The sequence below is a fragment of the Leptodactylus fuscus genome, chromosome 2 (assembly GCF_031893055.1).
Source record: "Leptodactylus fuscus isolate aLepFus1 chromosome 2, aLepFus1.hap2, whole genome shotgun sequence".
NCBI classification, from domain to species: Eukaryota; Metazoa; Chordata; class Amphibia; order Anura; family Leptodactylidae; genus Leptodactylus; species Leptodactylus fuscus.
Genome location: NC_134266.1, coordinates 152,758,204 through 152,778,434, shown reverse-complemented (window position 1 = coordinate 152,778,434; position 20,231 = coordinate 152,758,204). Strand labels below are relative to the sequence as shown.

Here is a 20,231-nt window from a genome sequence, read left to right as displayed (position 1 = left end):
AACGTGTGGAAAATGTGAAATAAAAAGATTAAAGAGATATGCGCTATACTATATACTATACTATCTGTATGTACAGATATGTGGAAGAATAAATCCTCTATTGGAAACTGTATGTTACAAAAATATAATCGGTCAAAGAGGAGCTTTGTAGTTATGGAGCTTTGAGTGACAATGCCCCTTAGGCCAAGGCTGAGGCCCCACGTTGCGGAAAAGCAGCTTCTTTTGCTGCAGTTTTTTGAGCCAAATCCAACAGTGGATTGAGCATAAGGTAGAAGTATAAGAACTTCCTATATATGTCCCATTCCTTTTGTAGCCATTATTGGCTTTGGTTAAAAAAAAACGCAACAAAATCTGCAACAAAAAAGTTGCATTTCCACAATGTGGGGCTTCAGCCTTAAAGTCGGTGTTTACCCAGTGCAAGCCTAAGGGATTCATGGCATAAATGCCTTTTCAACATTACTAGCCTTGATTTTCTCATATATTACCAGTATACTGCTTCTGCTTCAAAAACAGGACACCCTATCAAGATGATGCTGGATATCGTACTCACCTCCTCCAAATCATTTCCATGTCACAGTCTTTTATTGCTTTTTATATGTGAAAAAAACATATCAAGTAACTTCCTCTTCTTGTACCCTGGACGGAACCTAGTCACTGTGCTGCGTGACACAAATTATAGAAAGGTGCACCCCTGTAAAAAAAAAACAAAAAAAAAAAAACCTGTCCCAGCAATCTTTGCCTGTGTGATGAGCCCCCTAATTAAAATTGTAGGCCAAGCCTCCCCATTTACAGATCAAAAAATCCCCTTATTTTGCCCCTACATATTATTGGCCCCCACACTATATCACACCCCCTCACGGTATATTACCTCCCTTTGCTGGCCCCCAACACACAACATGGCCCCCATTTTATGTCCTCCTTTTTCTGTGGTCACCACATAGTCATATGTTAGGATGCTACCTACTGGACTATACCAATAGGTAGCAGCCGTAAGTTTATTCACCCATCCACATTTCTGTCCAGGCTGGCTTCTGGTGCCACCTCCAGGGTGCTGTACATGACACTGAAGAACATCAGGATGTTAGAGCTGGACATTCTTCAATGTTGTGATGTAATGTGTAGCACCTCACAGAGGCAGCAGTGGAATAATAAAAACTAAAAAAGAATGCTGCCCCCAGTTCATGCCATGAGGCACTAGCTGAGCCATTGCTCCTGCTTATACTGTGCAATCAGGGGCATAACTACTATAGAGGCAGCGGAGGCGGCTGCCACAGGGCCCGGGTCATTAGGGGGCCCGGTGACAGCCGCTACCGCTGCGTTTTTTTTTGTTTTTTTTTGTTTTTTAATAGCCCGTTACGGGCCCTATTCACTTGCCTGAAAAGACCCCAGAGTATAATAATTGTTTATGGGTGTCCACTATGGGGTATAATACTGTGTGCAGGGGACACTATTGGGGATGATACTGTGTGCAGGGGCCAGTAAGGGACAAAATACTGTGTGCAGGGGCCAGTAAGGGACATAATACTGTGTGCAGGGTCCAGTAAGGGACATAATACTGTGTTCAGCGGCCAGTAAGGGACATAATAGTGGGTGCAGGGGCCAGTAAGGGACATAATAGTGTGTGCAGGGGCCAGTAAGGGACATAATAGTGTGTGCAGGGGCCAGTAAGGGACATAATACTGTGTGCAGGGGATAGTAAGGGACATAATACTGTGTGCAGGGGCCACTAAGGGACACAATAGAGTGCGGAGGAGGGGGCCAGTCGAGGTCTTCGACGTCGGTGTCGGTTGGGGGGGGGGCCCATGTCAAAAGTTCGCCATGGGGCCCCGCCATTCCTAGTTACGCCACTGTGTGCAGTATATTAATAATTTCCAAGGCTGTAACCCTATATGCACCATAAGCCTAATGTGTATAGATCACACTTGTGCCACCAAAACAACTCGGACTGCACATAACCTCTGAAGGTGTCCTGTGGTATGTGCCACCAAGACGTGAGTAGGGATAGAGGATCCTTTATGTCCTGCAAGTTTTGAGGTGGGACGTGCATGGGTTTTGGCAGTGTGGCAGGGCACAATATACTATTGAAAGAGGCCACTGCTAATAGGAAATCAGGGTGTAGTTCATGTTTAGGTAGGTGGTATGTGTTATGTACCATCTACATAAATTCAACAAAAAAAGCATTGTATAAATCATTACACTGTCTTTGCTGTCTTGCTTGAACCCATAGAACATTTTGATAGCCTCTTGTTCTCAGGTAAGTGATGCACATATACCCTGCCATCCAAATATGTGATTCATTAGGCAGTGGGACCTTTATCATAGAAAACAATGGGGGGTTGAACTGCTGATAGGTCAAACATCACATACTTTTGCTTCAAGGAGATTTCTTTATCATTTGCATAAATATGTTCCATTCTGCGATGTGATTAATAAGATAATGATGCAACATAATGTGAATATAGAGCACACTTAAACAGCCTATCTATCACATTGTTGTTGTCATTCATCTTGGGTACAGTATATGGATTCGGCTTGGGGTTGAACAGCATGGTTTTTCGAGTCTAAATTCCTTTATTGCTTTTTGAGTTCAGCATTCATAAATAAGAATGGTTGCTTCACTCTAAGGACATACAAATGACTTGCCCTCACCTGTCAAGCATGATCGTTGTATCTTAGCGGGCCAGTTATGAACACAATCTTTCTGTCGCGTATTTGCATACCTTCTTTCTTGAAAAGTAATGACAGCAATTTCTTACTCCTCGCTCACTTTCTGAGTGTCTCATTTAAAGGCACCTGTGAAACAGACAGGCACAGGGATGAGAAGTGAAAGAGAGCAGTTGATTAAATCATCATCAAGTCGGGCCTCAGAAAGTCAATTCTGCTTGCCGTCTGCAATGATATCCTTTTATCTTAAGGTAATGAGCTATGGCACTTGTGCATCGGGTAATGCGATGAGTTCTATTAGCATGTTCCATTTGCCTCACAAGCAAGGGCAAGTCATTTCAGCATGCTCATATCACTGCAATCAAAGCAATTGGCTTCACAGGCAGACAAGAAAGTGGAAAAGGGCTCGGGATGATTTTTTTTTTTTAAATGTGTCTCAAAAATAAAGACAAAAATGCTTTGTTTTATTTTAACCCATAATATTTTTTTTTTATCAATGTTACATTTTATTTGCAGTCAATACTGCTGTCAATCAGATGTTGCATCAATGATGGACAATGGCATTATGAGTACACTTTGCTGATAGTCTGCCATATTAGATGGAGCTTATTACACCTTTACTGGTTGTGTATCACATTTAAAGGCAGTCAGTAGGAAAATCATTGTCAGGCCAATAACACTACCTTGTCGGGCTTCTTCTACACTTTCCAAAGATGCCTTTCTTCTTCTGAACTGCAGCTCCATTTTCATGAAACTCAACATTTTATTCTTATGCAAATTCACTGAAAATGGGCTTTAGATGACTTTCTCCTCCATCAGAATAAGAAAGAAGTGAAATGAAATGAGGATGGGGAAGGTCACATAGAAACTTGCTTTTGGTGTCATATGATAGAAGATTCAAATTTTTCATACGATACTAAGGATTAGAGATGACTGAATCTTTCAAGATTTGTTTTGGGTTTATGTGACTTAGGACCAATATTCGGTATGAACCACACTTTAAATTGGCTTAAAACATAGTGTAGAACAATTTAGAGCTCCTAGGAACCTATCCATCCATTTTCTAACTCTCTAAGGCAAATACAGACGCAGATATGTCAAAGTGAAGGTGAAATGTATGTCTATGGAAAAACGAATAGTAAGCAGAGGATACAAACTCAGAGTTTAACCAGACACGTACTGACACTCGCTTTTACATATTTAACATTTAAAACACTCCAGAAATTACCTTTTTATCATTGAAAGAGGTGCTTTCCTGAGATTTTAGACACATAAGGTGGGTATATTGCAAAAAGCAAAGATTTTGTAGAAATATTTGCCGCTTTCAATGACTTGTAAAGTGTTAAAGGCTTGTGGCTGTTATTTGGCAGACAAATTTTTCACTGTGATCTACTTGAAAAGTGAAGATTTGACTTAAAAAAAAAAACTAAAAATACTCTGTTATACTTTCAAGATTTGTTTTGGGTTTATGTGACTTAGGACCAATATTCGGTATGAACCACACTTTAAATTGGCTTAAAACATAGTGTAGAACAATTTAGAGCTCCTAGGAACCTATCCATCCATTTTCTAACTCTCTAAGGCAAATACAGACGCAGATATGTCAAAGTGAAGGTGAAATGTATGTCTATGGAAAAACGAATAGTAAGCAGAGGATACAAACTCAGAGTTTAACCAGACACGTACTGACACTCGCTTTTACATATTTAACATTTAAAACACTCCAGAAATTACCTTTTTATCATTGAAAGAGGTGCTTTCCTGAGATTTTAGACACATAAGGTGGGTATATTGCAAAAAGCAAAGATTTTGTAGAAATATTTGCCGCTTTCAATGACTTGTAAAGTGTTAAAGGCTTGTGGCTGTTATTTGGCAGACAAATTTTTCACTGTGATCTACTTGAAAAGTGAAGATTTGACTTAAAAAAAAAACTAAAAATACTCTGTTATGGGAGCATATGAGAAATAGTTTAGTTTGTTTTGTTTGTTTGTTTTTGTTTTTATAAAGCCAACACTATGGTATAGTAGAATATGATGGATCGAGCTATAGGACATGTCTGTTGAGTAGTGGCAGTGGTGGTAGCTGTGGCAACATTTGTGACAGGGCTTAATATCATGAACCAAGCCACAAGACATTGACTTTCAAAATGAATAAATTATCACATCATGGGAGCAGATGTGAATTCAAAATTGTGGATTTTTTTTTTTATCTCTGTTATATTATGCCAATTGTGGTATAGTAGCATGCGAAGGAGGGCACAGAGTCTGCCTGAGTGGCGGCAGAGGTGTAGCTGTGACAACATGTGTGGCAGGGCATAATATGATGCACCAGGCCATAGGTTATGTCTGGCTGAATAGTGGCAGTGGTGGTAGCTGTGGCAACACATGTGACAGTGCGATCAGGACATAATATGATGGACCTGGCCGCAGGACTTGTCTGCTTGAGTAGTGGAAGTGGTGGTAGCTGTGGCAAAATGTGTGGAAGTACATAAGTTGATGGACCAGTCCTCAGGACATGAATTTTTGAGATTAACAACACTATCTTACACTGTGTATTTGGTGACCAGAGAAAAAAAAATTAAAAAAAATTAAATAACACTTAAATAATGGAGATTATTCTTTTTTAGATTAGCAGTGGCTGCAATATACGCACAGTTGTACAACAACAACAACAAAAAAAAAACACTTACGCAATGAATATTTTTTTCAGATTAACAAAACTCTGTTACACTATGTATTTCGAGACAAGAGCATAAAACCCTCATGAAATTACAAGGTTTTTTTTTTTTCAGATTAATGCGGGCAGAATCAGGGCTTTCTATACTAGAAAAGCATTTTGCATTTAATGAAAAAACTCTTGCCCAAACAAGTCCTAAAAAAAAGATTTTTCACTGATAGAATTGTCTTGTCAGTTGAAAGACTGTATATATAGAATAAACTGCTTTATTGCACAACAGACTGACAACATTAGATTATTGGCAATGAAAAGGTTAACTTGCCTTGACTTTATATCTGTCTCTTTCTATGATCAAAGAATGAATGTAGCAGCAGCAGGACAGCTATGCCCTCAGTGACTCACTCCTATGCTATCTATTGATTTCTTGTTGTAATTGGCCTCTACTTGCTTGGTTCTGACTGGTCATCTGAATCAAATGGTGTTGTTTAATTGTGAATTGGTGTCTCAATTGCCAAGATATCACTAATTTTATCGAAATGCAAGTGAGCTATGTGGAGCAATGATAGAGTTACCTTTGCTCCAAAAAGATCATTTGGACATTGATAAAAACGGTGATATGTGGACAATGGAACTACCGGTTCACAAGGAGAAAACACTGTTAGATTTAGGCGCCCCTAATCTATTTGCGGGGCTGATATTGCTGGGTTTGGGTGTTAGACTCCCTTTAATTGTGCATATGTTATTTTGTAGGGATTTTACTATATACACTGATTTAGTATACTTTATACACTCTAAACCAGGGATCAAAACAGTGGGCCGGAGGCAGAGCAGATCGCGCAGACATCAGGAGCGGTGCCCTCCAATAGGTAAAGTGAAGTGCACTCTATGGCCTGGCCCCCAGGAGCTTCATTATAAATGCACGCCTGCCGGCGTTGTCGGCGGGGCCAGACAGAAGTGCTTGGTGGGCAGCATGTGGCCCGCGGGCCGCAGTTTGAGGACCCCTGCTCTAAACTGACATTTTAGGACTTTAGAACTGGGTATCTTTGGTTAGTGTTATGATTGTTTATCTAATGACTCAGTGCTAGGGTTGGTTATCATAGTTAAGTAATAATAATGCTCAGTTACCATGGTAACTATTTCTTCTTTACCCATTGTCTTTCAATTCATTACAGCAAATTTTACAATCATAATTTGTATTGCAACCCCTCTTAGTTGCACTGTAGGTGTTTTTAAATTGTGTTATATACAATTTGCTCACTTGTATTTTTAATTTGCTCACTTGTGTTTATGTTCTTGAATGAAGTATACATACAGAATTATACAGTACATACATGCTATGCTTAGTTATCTCTAGTAAATGGTATATATTTATACAGTGAAGGATTTGTACTTTATGTATTCCTAATTCCTAAGGGGTGAAGGTAGGTTTTACTGTGTTTAAAGCCTGTTTATTATTGTTATAATTTATTCATTTCTACAAAATTGTAGCAATCATTTTTGCTATGTCTAATTGTCTAAAATCAGTGGCGTAACTAGGAATGGCAGGACCCTGTGGTGAACTTTTGAAATGGGCCCCGCCCCCCAACTGACACTGAAGACCTCAACCGCCCCCCTCTTCCGCATTCCTGCACACTCTATTATGCCCCATAGTGGCCCCTGCACACAGTATTATGTCCCTTAGTGGCCCCTACACACAGTATTATGTCTCTTAGTGGCCCATGCACACAGTATTGTGTCCCTTAGTGGCCCCTGCACACAGTATTATGTCCCTTAGTGGCCCCTGCACACAGTATTATGTCCCTTAGTGGCCCCTGCACACAGTATTATGTCCCTCAGTAGCCCCTACACACAGTATTATGCCTCACTGAGACCCAGGGGAGATTAAAAATTAAAAAAAACCCACTATTACTCACCTATCTGCCAACTCCGCTGCAGTCCTCCGCTGTTGGCCTCCGCTGTAGTCCATTTTCTATGATGTCAGACATCAGATGACCCGGGATGCAGGCCGGGGTCATGTGATGTCAGAGACGTCAGACGACTAGGGCTGAAGTCTGCTTGGATCGTGGAGAGGTAAGTAACCGCGTTTTTATGCTTCTTACCTATCCCTGGCTTCCGATCATTATAACTCCAGTCGGTAATGACCAATTAAAATAAAAAATAAATAAAAAACACAGCGGTAGCGGCTGTCACCAGGCCCCCTAATGCCCCAGGCCCTGTGGCAGCTGCCTCTGCTGCTACGGTGGTAGTAACGCCACTGTCTAAAATGCTGAACAATAAATCATAAAACTATGTTATATTTTTGTAATAAAATAAATATATTTTAATGCACACGACTGTAGATTATATTTGCAATTGCAGGTACACAGTTGCGAATAATGTACAGTCCCATTCACTTCTATGGCCTCATGCACATGTCTTTAGTTTTTACAGCTGTGTTTCCAGGCCATAGAAAAGGAAGGCAAATTATGAAGCATATTCTATTCTTGACTATATTTACTACGCGGATGAGCCCACTAAAGTCCATGGCATGGGCATGTGCAAATTGCGGAGTAGCAAATTCCTCTTTGTTGCAGCACGTCTAGGCCAGGCTGATCGTCCAGAGCTGCTGTGAACACCTCTTCACTGGCTGAGGCCCTTCTCGATCTCGTGGATCATTTCTTGAAAATTAATTGGGCATCTCATCACTTTTGTGCAGGTATGTGGCCGTCCCATGGTATATGTTCCCCCATTTCATCCCCACTTCATGTGGCCTTCAACATGTGCTCTTTTGCCATGTACAGAACAGTGCCTCCCATATGGCCCTCACAATATACTGGCTCCTTCAATATGGCTCCCCACAGTATATGATCCACCCATGTGTTCTTCAGAGTATGACTTCCTGTGGTCACTATGTCACCACTCTCTGTATGTTTATACGTTTTTTATGCAATGTGCTGTACTTTGCAGGATTTTTTTTAGGATTGTTCTGTCATTTGGCACAACAGAACATAAGCCTACAGGGATTGGGTTGCCAAAGATAGGGCTTGGGATGAAGTTGTGATGAAGCTTCACACTCAGGTTTGGGAACATGGCTCAAAGGCACATCGCTAAAAACTAAGTACCCATGTTATTCCTTGGCATTATTTGCATGCCTATTTAAGCAAACTATATATTGGAAATAATTCAAAAAATTCACTGGAGACTGGTTTGGCTTTTACCATGTCACATTCCTTTGCAAAGATATCATTTGCACTTTGGAATGACGCTTATTGTTTTCTTTTCAGTCTATGATGCCAAGATGCGCTGTAAAGCATGTCGGGACTAGTTCCAAAGAGAACTTAAGGGGAAAGGAAAGAGTGGGGATGGATGATTAACAAAGTGTCCCTACACACACACAGCAACTTCTGTTTCTATGTGACATTGTAGATATTGGGACATAAGTAGATGTATTTAAGTTTATTTTGTAATTGTCAAGGTCAGTAGTGAAGCATGGGACTATGCTAGGAAGTACACTCCCCTGTGCTAACTGGCATACCTCCATCTGTCCTTTGTTGTCAAGTATATAGCCATGTTGTTAGGGTCAATAGAAAAGCATGGGGCTGTGTTAGGAAGCACTCTTACTTGTTATACCTAGCTTACCTCCATGCTTTGTTGTCAAGTACACAGCCATGTTGTCAGAGTCAATAGTGAAGCATTGGGCTACGTTAGGAAGTACTCTCACCTGTGCTACCTGGCATACCTCCATCCATCCTTTGTTGTCAAGTACATAGTACAATAGTGATGGTATGTGGATAACACTGCCTGGTTCATATCTTTCACTGGCTTCTTATTCTTTTCTCAACATAGAACTTGGGAGCTGCAGAAGAGAACCCTGCAGAAGAGTCGGATGAATCACACCTTAAAGTTCCTGGGTCTCCTTCAGAAACTATAGACACTCCTGCAGCTCCTTCCCAAGCACCTCCATTGATGGCAAGGAGACAACATCCAGAGACAAATGCTACTGGGTATTCATTGTACATTTGGCTGCTCCAGACATATTGATCCTCACCAATGCCCAGGTCTTGGTTCACCTTAACAGAAGGAGTGAGCAGAGTCCTGAGGAGTGCCAATCTACTATTCTGAGGGTCCTTGAAGTCTTCTGTTCTGATGTGGATACCAGAGAGCTCTTTTATAACATAGAGCAACAGCACATCAGGCTTGATGCCCCATCAACAACTGTTTGAACACCTGGACCCCTACCTACAAGATCCCCACAGTATTATTCATCTCAACTCTTGTACTACCAGGACCACGTCTCCAGGGGTGAATCTTCCCCTTTCGCCGCCTGAGGCAAACTACAGAAAGCCGCCCCCCCCCCCCCCCCGGAAGAGTGGGCGTGGTCGACGGAGGGGGCGGGGCTTAACACCATTCGCAGGCAGAGAGCAGGCACGAAGAAGACCTGCTCTCTGCCTGAGCGTGAGGGGAGGCTGCTGGAACAGCGCTGCTCCAGTGGCCTCCCCAAACCACCGCTCGGTGCTAAGCCAGTCCAGGACAGCTTGTCCTGGACTGGCTTAGGGAAGCAAAAATGTCGCCCTCCCTGGGGCCCTGACATAGCGCCGCCTGAAGCGCTCGCTTCAGGTCGCCTCATGGGAGGTGCAGCGCTGCACGTCCCTTACTCCGAATCTGCTACTTCATATTACAGAAATTGCCAATCTGCAAGCTATGTAATTTTCTTTTATTTTTGTATATTATGTCTTTTTTCATATAAATAATTTGATTGTTTATTGCAGTGTTTCTGATGTTTTTATTAACATATGTTTGGTTTAGATGTTTGTTCATGTATGTGGGATGCTTGTGAGATGTGTGTTGGCTTTGTGTGTACCTGTGCAAAATATTTTGAGAAAATGGTTGATTTTACAGTTTTTTAAATTTCTTTATTTAAACCCTAATTAACTTTTTTTTTTTTTTTTTTTCCGGTGTCTTTTGTCAATTCACTAGTGAGGTCATCCAAACACATAATGAGGGATTTCTTTCTATCTTTCCGTGCAATACTTTTTTGTTGAAATAAAAGGGAGGGGAAGGATGAAAATGGCAAAAAAAAAAATGTTTTCATTGCACTAATTTCATTATGGCCGTTTACATTTCTTTAAAAAAAATTTATAAATAAAAATAAAGGGGGAGAATTACAACTTAAAAAAGTATTCATCTGGAAATATTTAAGCTCGTAACCAACATCAAGGCTCCTCATTCTCTTGCAAGTCCCTAAACTAAACTACAACAGGAACAACTAAATTAACAAAACAGGAACAAGAACAACAGTTCAGAACCAGTGAATTGCGTCCATCTGCCTAGGAATTGCTTCTGCGGGTGAAAAGGCAAATTCGGCATAGAGTTTCTGGATTGACAGTTCAGCTTTTCCACGTTGTCCATACCAGGTGTTGTCTAAAGGTATCTGAGATGTCAGCACAAACTTCTCCAGGCCATCATCATGTGCAGTGTCATGAATCTGGACAGAGTTGACACAGGTTTGGATAACTAGTGTCACATTATCAGGATCCATTTGAAGAGGAGACTGGAACATCTATCACTTTCTGCTGAGAATCCCAAAGGCACATTCAACATGCCACTATGCTCTTGTAAGGCGGTTGTTAAAGACATGCCTCATTCACCATACCGAGGGGATGCCTGCGGAACATGGGAAGAAAGTCCAAATCCTTCATCAGCAATGATGACGAATGGTGCTGGAGGTCCACATTATCCAGACAATTATGGATGGGTGAGCTGATGGTTTCCAAGCCATTCACCCATTCCTTAAGCTCTGAAGATCCCAGCATTAGCAAAGCTCCCATAGGCCCCTATATCCACAATTATAAAACTGTGGTTGATGTCAGCCCAGGCCAACAACACCACTGAGACAAATGTCTTATACTCAAAATATGGGTAAATGGTGAAGCAAACCAGTAAGAACTCAGTGTAGGTATTTTCTTACAAGGAATGTGTGAGTGAAAAAAATGGAAAAAACAAATTTAGGATCTCATTAGCAGGGTAAAGTGTGTAAAAAAGGTCAACAGGGGCAATTGCGATTATACTAGCAGGGTGAGATGGGTAACGGGGATAATTATACTAGCAGGGTGGCAAAAGGGGGCAATTATAATTATACTAGCAGGGTAGCAAGGATAAAGGGGAGAATTATACTAGCAGTGTGACAAGAGTCAAAGGAAACAATTACAGTTATGCTAGCAGGGTAACCGAGACAAGGGCGATGAGAGAAACAAAAGAATGAGAGGGGCAAAAATGGACAGTAGTGTTCTTACCTGTAGGTGACAATAACCTGTTCCTCTGGAGAGATAAACCATGGCATATTGGTGTTGTGGAACGTGAGGATAGTCATAAGGCAGTGGCTGTGGAACTTTTTTGGGTGCTGCCGCATGTCAGTGTAGAGGCTGTGGAAATATTTGTTCCTGAGCCATATGAAGAACAATAGCTCATCCTCATCTTCGGTTTTTCCAGCATAGATGCTTGGTGTCCGTATCGCCAAGAGACAACCAAGTCCTGGTAAGAATGTTCCAAACAAGAATAAGGCATCTGTGCAGTGAGAAATGCCAGAAACCAGAGCTACTGTATATCAGCAGAGGAATCCAACATACCTCTCAACCAAGCAAAAAATGCTACAAAAAATGACGCCTTGGCGATCTTGTGATTTATTCAGAGGATTGTGACCTCATTTCTAGTCTTTTGGGATTTTTACAAATCTGCAAATACTGATGGCTATGGATGCTCTTTGCACCATCTTTGCTGACAATGCAGCACAGATGCAGCTAATTTACTGAAGAACTACTAAACACAAATGTGGACTGAGATTTTTATATTATATATATTATATAGATGCACATAAATATCCAAATCCCGACTGTGTTTTTAACCAGTCAGCTTCTTCTGTGGTGAGTATAAACATTCTTTTAATTTTTTTACACCTCTACTGGTCCTCCACTTATTATACTCTGGGGTCTGAAGCAAACCCATAATAATAATTTGACTTCTCTTCCGTACCAAACATATGTGGCCCAAAATGAATCTTCGACCCGAGCCACCTGAAATGAAATGGATCTTGGGAGGTTTGCCCATCTCTAGTTATACCAATGAAGATATGACACTGATACATTGTATATTTTTATTAATGACATTTACATTTGAAATAATTAATGAAAGACAATACAGATTTTAGTAATTTGTAGAATCCAGCGTCACGGCTAAATCCATATGATGTTGCCTTTAATTGTGAGCAGAAGCAATTTACTGACAACACTACAGTCCATTAGTTGGTCAAGAGAAATGTTTTAAAGGCTTTATCTGCTAATAGATATATAGAACATTTAACCTCCTAAGCAATTTTAATATTCTTTCAAGAAACTGGTAAATATTGTGGGGAGAAATCCATTAAAATTGTCAGTTACACACTGTGTACGTAATAGAGTGAGGGAATGGAAAGATGTGAATCTAGGTAATAGAAATTTAGTACATAAAATAGTAGGATCATTTAAAAAAAAAAAAAGAGCTGATTTACATTGTAAATGCACGATACAGCCAGAATGGAGCGGTTTCATGCAGGTTTTAGACACTGGTATTAAATCCCGCCAGAGCTTATATTAAAATAGTAGTACAGAGCAACTAGATACCTGAATATAAATGTAATATAAGCAAATAAATCTAAGTAAATATCTTAACTATGCATACCTTATCCAGCCATAATGCAATCAATGCATAGGAATTTGCTTCTACATCCAAGAACGATATTACTAGTGATGCAAAACATAAAACCCTATTACATTACATTACACTAATGCCTAAAGGAGGAATTCTTTTCATTTATAATGTGCTTAGTCTTAGAGTAGAATCATAGAAGATATATTATTTTAATTTATAAAATGCATAGTTAGTGCCCATACCAGTCACACTAAGTGAAACTCACATGGCCATATAATAATTTACCATAGTCTTATTATATAAGTGAAGATGAAATGAACGTGAATGCGCAATTTTTAATTACAAATGATTTAGCAACAGCTATGTACATACACGGTAGTTGTCTTGTGAAATTGCTTACTGATTTATATACAGTGCATAGGTTTAGAGCTATTTCTGAAAACCATGTTGCTAACGCTACCATGTGTAACGCCAATGAAGTTTCACATCTACACACAAGGACTGGATAAATCCAGTTCATATCTAAAAGAAACTGGATTGGGAAAATGACTTTAAAGGGATTCTATCATTAGAATGCCATTTTTAACTAATACTATGTCAGAATAGCCTTAAGAAAGGCTAATCTTCCCCTACCTTTAGAATTCTTCTCCTCACCGCTGTTCAGTAGATATTCCGGTTTCTGTCATTATGCTAATGAGACTCTAGACAACACAGGGGGCGTCCCCTGTTCTGCTTGAAAACTCTCCAGTGCTATCTCCATCTTCTTCTCTGCCTCCACCTCTTCTCCCGCGTCACCATCAGGTCTTCATCAAAAAGCGCAACTGCACATGTCCGTCGGCCATTTTCCTGTGGATGAACCGGAGAGGCCACAGGAAAATGGCCAACGGACATGCAGAGTCGGGGCAGTCTGCCATTTTCCTATGGCCGAATTGAAGGGACCACAGGAAAATGATCGACGGAAATGCACAGTGGGAGATTTTGGATGAATGCATGCAGTGACACGGGAGAAGAGGCAAAGAAGAAGATGGAGGGTATCACTGGAGAGTTTTCAAGCAGCACAGGGGATGCCCCCAGTGCTTTTTGAGCGTAGGGGAATGCCCCCTGTGCTGTCTGGAGACTCATTAGTAGAATGACGATAACCAGGATATCTACCGAACGGCAGCGCGGAGAAGAATTCTAAAGGTAGGGGAGGAATAGCCTTTCTTAAGGCTATTCTGATGTGGGCTTAGTTAAAAATGGGATTCTGATAAAATCCCTTTAAGATTTTTTAATACAGGGAGTTATATGAACTAGCCTTTCCATTAGCACATACCGTATATGCTAGATAAATAAAAGCCTTTATATACAATCTATATAATTAAATGGATATGACTTGTTCACTTTTCTAATCAAGACAAATTACTTTGATGACAAAAAAAAATTTAAAAACCTTTTAATAAAATGTATAAGGGCAGAGTTTTTATCCATAGATGAAAGAAACTGATTTAATGTATCTAATTTCCAAATAAGTGGCTGTTATACCTGAATGTATTACTATTGCATTCGATTCTCTCTCATAGTGTTCACCTAATGTGTCTGGTGTCGGTGACATGAAACCTCTTCTAGTACACTCATTTTTGTTGACTGGTCTGAACAGTAACAGAAATCACTTTGCCACCCAGACACACAAGGTTTCATGGCAGAGATTTCTATTGCATTAAGCTAAGGGTATTGTATGCCACTCTATAGTTATCAGAGTGGCATTCATCAAATACATATATCAATGGTTCAGGTCAAAGAATACATTTGATGTATAGCTATGCTATGACTAAGGCCACATGCACAATAATGTGTGCTTGTCGTTGACTCATTGTTTGCTATGGCCACATACACTATTCCTGATTTGCAGCCCAGACTCACTACATGAAATGAATGGGTCCGTCAAGGGCTTGAACAGTGAATGGATATTATTCCTGTGCCATCCATACTGTTTTCCCACGAACATGTAGATGCACTTGTTCATATGTGTATAGCTTAAGAACCACTAAGGCTAAGGAATGAGTGCATTCACCTGTTCCTGAGGATTTTATGAACATGAAATAAAGTTGCCATTTTTTATGGATAATGGACTTTCCTTTCCATTTGTTGTTTCAGTGCTTTCTGTATTCTTGTGCATCCATATCAGGTAAGCTAGACCATGTTTAAAGGGGTTGAATTTTTTTTATATTAGGCCAAAGAAGGTAAAAACAAACAAAAAAAAACCCATACTCACCTGTCCTTGGTGTTCTGCGGTTCGGTCCTGCTGTTCTGGTGTTTTCTTCCAGCAGAAGTCTCTGCCGCACTGTGATGTCCTATGTCCCTTTCCTTAGACCACTGAGGCCAATCCTGTGTCCTTTTATCAAGCCGCTGACTGGCAGGGACTTCCACTGGAAGAAAACATTGGAGCAGAAGGACCAGACTGCACTCGGAGATACCGAATGGTATGTTTATTTTATTTTTATTTTTTCACTTTTCCTGGCTTAATATAAAAAATGGTTACCCCTTTAAAGAGGACCTTTCATGTCCTTGGGCACATGCGGTTGTATATACTGCTAGAAAGCCAACAGTGAGCTGAATTCATGCCTGGGGGGTAAGGAACGCCCCCTCTGATAATATAGCGCTATGGACTCTACTGTCAGCAGGGGCGTTAATCACAAACTGTCAGAAACGCCCCTTCTGACACTGAAGAGCTATGGTACCGGCAACGATAGCTCTTCACCAGGGGCACATAATGGGAAAGCCGGGAATTCAGCACACCGTCGGCTTTCTAGCGGTATATAAAACTGTGTGTGCCTGAGGACATGAAAGGTCGTCTTTAACTTATTTTCACACCATAGATATAGGACAAGTATATACGTCTGAGGTATAGGATAAACCCAGTGTGACCACTGACTTAAATATGAATATTAAATATATAATAAATATAAAGTAGTTATATTCATAATATAGAAGAAAGGACTAACTAGCTTGCTAAAGTTATTGAATGTATAAAAGCAGACGGCAGTGGGGGAAGAAAATGTGTACCTTTTCTAGAAGGATTGGTATAAATGATTCGCATACGCCATTTCAGGACTTACAATCTAATAAAATAGTTACAGTAACAAGTTTTATTTTTGTCAAATAACCAAATTCCTATCTGACCACATAGGTTTTAAATGGTGGAACAGAAAACAGCTAACCTTGGTGTTTTATCGCCCAACCGAATCTACAGTAATCAAAACACTGACTATTATGTATAGTATAATTGTTTCTATGAATTCCATACTGAAACAAATCACCCATTCGCAGCAGCCAGGGATTTGTGGGTCATGTAAGCCCAGCATAATGAAGTTCACATACTTTTCATAATGTGGCTCTGTATAGTATATACATAAAAACAGCATGTTTATGTAGAATGGCCATTTATCACAAACACATGACATTTGCATGTATTTTCAAGATGATGGAGATATAATATATTATTCAGACTTGTGTAAGATCTATAGGTAGGTTTGTTTTTTTGACTTTGTATACCTAATAATTTTGTTTTAGGGAGATACTTATGTATTGTAATGTGCTGTGTCATCATTCGTAAATATTCCTTTATGCCCAACCAGCCACTATATATAGTAATTTTCTTACACTGAACCATTTCTTTGGTTCCTAGGACAAGTATGTTTTTAAGGATTTTTTTCATTTCTGTTAACTCTTTTAGACTATTCTGTAGATTTTCTGAAAGTATACGGGAAGTGTACAGTATTAGAATGCCTTAAGAGGAAGGGATTTATGAGTCACTAAAAATAGTGCACAATATGCAAAATGGCTTATTTGCTACTGTCTCACATATCACTCCTCACTGACCATATTCTGAATATGTTATAAATCACAGATCCTAACAACTAGAGAGTCCATGGCGACCTGAGGAAGGCCGGTGTGCTGAAACATGGCTGTATTTTTGTCATAATAATGATTTTAACTCCTCAACCAGTATGCCTGGAACTCGTTGTACTATATATCGTACATACTGGTAAACACAGATGCCAAGGCTAAGATAATACACTGCTGTACCTATTTAAAGAGGACCTTTCACCATATCTGGGCACATGCAGTGTTATATACTGCCAGAAAGCTGACAGTGCACTGAATTCAGCGCACTGTCGGCTTTCCCGATCCGTGCCCGGTGTAAAGCGCTATCGGTCCCAGTACCGTAGCGCTTTACAGTCAGAAGGGCGTTTCTGACCATTAGCCAGAGACGTCCTTCTGCCTCGCGGCGCCAATCGCGCTGTGCTGTGGAGCCGGGAGGAACGCCCCCTCCCTCTCCTGATAATGCTAGTCTACGGACAAGCTGTGTGAGCAGAGGGAGGGGGGAGTTCCTCCCGGCTCCACGGCACAGCGCGATTGGCGCCGCGAGGCAGAAGGACGTTCCTGGCTAATGGTCAGAAACGCCCTTCTGACCATAGAAGAGCTACGGTACCGGGCCGTAAGCTCTTCACACCGGGCACAGATCGGGAAAGCCGACAGTGCGCTGAATTCAGCGCACTGTCAGCTTTCTGGCAGTATATAACACTGCCTGTGCCCAAAAGTGGTGAAAGGTCCTCTTTAAAAAAGTCAAAAGGGTACAAGTACATCAAGGAAAATGGCATGTCCGTGGTGAGCTCCATGCTGGAGAACAGCTCCCATCCCATGTGTGAGACCGTGATAGCACTGAGCAGTACTGTTATTGGAGGTCCTTCTCCCAACTGCGGTCAGGCTGTATAATCAACATCAAGCTAAGCAAAGAGCAGTCCACACACAGAACTAAATGATCCTGAGTCTCTCTTTTCTTCCTAGTTGCTATGACTCCTAGTATCTTTTCTATCTGCTATGAGCTTGTATGTGTTCTTTCTTGTAATATATTACTGTATTATCCATGCTGCTGTAAGACACTGAATTTCCCAAATGGTGGGACTATTAAAGGATTATTATCTTATCTTATGTGCCACTTGATATATATAGAAACCAGCAGTTGGAAACTTCACACTTATAAAGTCAATTCACAACTTATAAAGACTCACATTTGCACTTTTATCTTTTAGATAAGATAAGATAATCCTTTAATAGTTTCAAGATGGGGAAATTCAGTGTCTTACAGCAGCATGGATAATACAATAATAATACAAAAAAACAACAACATACAAACCATAGAATAGAAGATAAAAAAGATAGTAGGAGTCATAACAAAAAAAAGACTCCAGGATCATTTTGTTCTCTGTGTGGAGTGATCTCCACTTAACCTGATGTTGATTTTATAGTCTGACTGCAGTTGGGAGGAAGGACCTCTGATAACGCTCCTTCTCACACTTGGAGTGAAGTAGTCAGTCACTGATAGTACTGCCCAATGCTATCATGGCCTCATACATGGGGTTACACTATGAAGAATATTAGTCCAGTATCCATAGGATAGAAGATAAATAGTTGATTGGTGTAGGTCTGGCCACTGAGAGCCCCAGTGATTGATAAAAGAGGGTGTTCTAACTGACTGCAATTGAGTAGAATGTAGACGCCACTTGACTATCTCCAGAGCTCTCATTGAAGTGAATAGGAGCACCATCCACCAAGTGACATGCCCACAATCAGCCTGATTGCAATGCACAACACTAGGAAAACACTTGCACGTGCTCAGGATTGGTGGAGGTCCCAGAGGTCGGATTCCCACAGATCAGCTATTTATCCTGTGGATATATAATAAATAATCTTGTAGGCATAACCACTTTACAGGAACATTAAACATGGATGACGCACATAACAATAAAACACATACCTTCCTCTCATATTAATTTTTATTCTAGTTTATCTTATATCACAATTAAAGCTGAGAAATAAATAAAGGGACCTCTCTGTATCCCAAGATACCCCAAGATATAACAGATCAGCAGGAAATTAACCCCTGTGCTCTACAAGATTTCTTCAAGACTGTTTCAGGATCCTGCTAAAAACAACATTTTCCTGTGTGCATTTAGCATGCTTTTCTAGGTTTCATGTTCATTTAAATCAGTTTATATTCAATGTATAATGTAGATCAGCACAACAATAATGATGCTCCATTCTTTTGGATGTTTGACCTCTCATTGAAGGTATGCCTGCTTCTACAAATGTATCCGAATCCATAACCAGAAGAGTCTGTGCTATTTCTTTAGTGCATTTATTGCTTTTGCATCATTTATAAGCTGAAGGGCTGACCATCATCAATCTCTGCCAGAGGCTGGCACTGAGGGATCTATTGGATGGAGCTGTAAATTAGAAGCCATGCTCCTGCTGAGCCTGTGGCACAGTCCTCAGGTCAGTAAGAGAATTTAATGCTAGATGGAAGTGTTTCCTTGCTGTGCCATGTGGCCCCGGCACAGAAGAGTCTGTTGGCAGACACAGTGACTGGCCAAATCGTGATTCTGTCAATCATTGTGTGTGTTGGGAAAGGAGCCTGTGCATTTTTAATTGTCTTGGCAGCTGTACTGCTTACATAATGGACACCAGTAGGTCTCAGTCCTTCGCCATATGCTTAACTCTGGAGACAAGAGGCTTCTGGGTATAGTTGTAATTACCTGATGCAGAATTAAGTGGACCTTGAAATTAGAACTGGACTGTCAGAGAGAGGAAGCTTAACACTTTGATGGAAGTCTATACTCATCCAGACGAGATGTGTAACAGAATGTTCTGAATAATTGGCTGGAAAACAAAGATGGAAAAACATTTGCATTTTGCAGCAAATATTTTGGCTATGAAATAAAAGTCGACAACACAATTTTTCAAAAACAGGGGTCTTATGTTACTTTATTATATATTGTTATTATGTCTTGCATAGGCTTTTTTATAACCTTATATATCCTTTCAAGTGATTAGTGGTGATAAGTGGTCAAAATTGATGCTTAACTTGCTTCTGTACCATGAGCACCATTGTATCGCCATATGAAGAATGATAGGATACATTAGCATCCATTGCAACGCCTCTACATTCGAGGCACTTATCCTTATGCTACAATAACATACTTTGCAGCCTATATTTGTAGCATAAGTAGCCAAGAATCAATTACAGTTAGCAAAACCAATGGCAAAAGTTATAGAAAGGTCCAAAAAATCAGTCTGAAAATAACAGAAGTGTATTACAATATACAGGGTGGGCCATAAGTATGAAAACACCCAAATGAAGTGGAAATGGTTACCGATATCACCTTACTGTTTGTGGCATAGTACATAAG

The 20,231-nt window shown here is 40.3% G+C and overlaps 1 protein-coding gene across 8 annotated transcripts in view; it reads left to right on the top strand.

Moving 5' to 3' along the window:
- AUTS2 (activator of transcription and developmental regulator AUTS2) overlaps positions 1 to 20,231 on the top strand; it is a 1,077,115-nt gene that overhangs the window by 671,378 nt on the left and 385,506 nt on the right. The gene's annotated exons all lie outside the window — the stretch shown is intronic.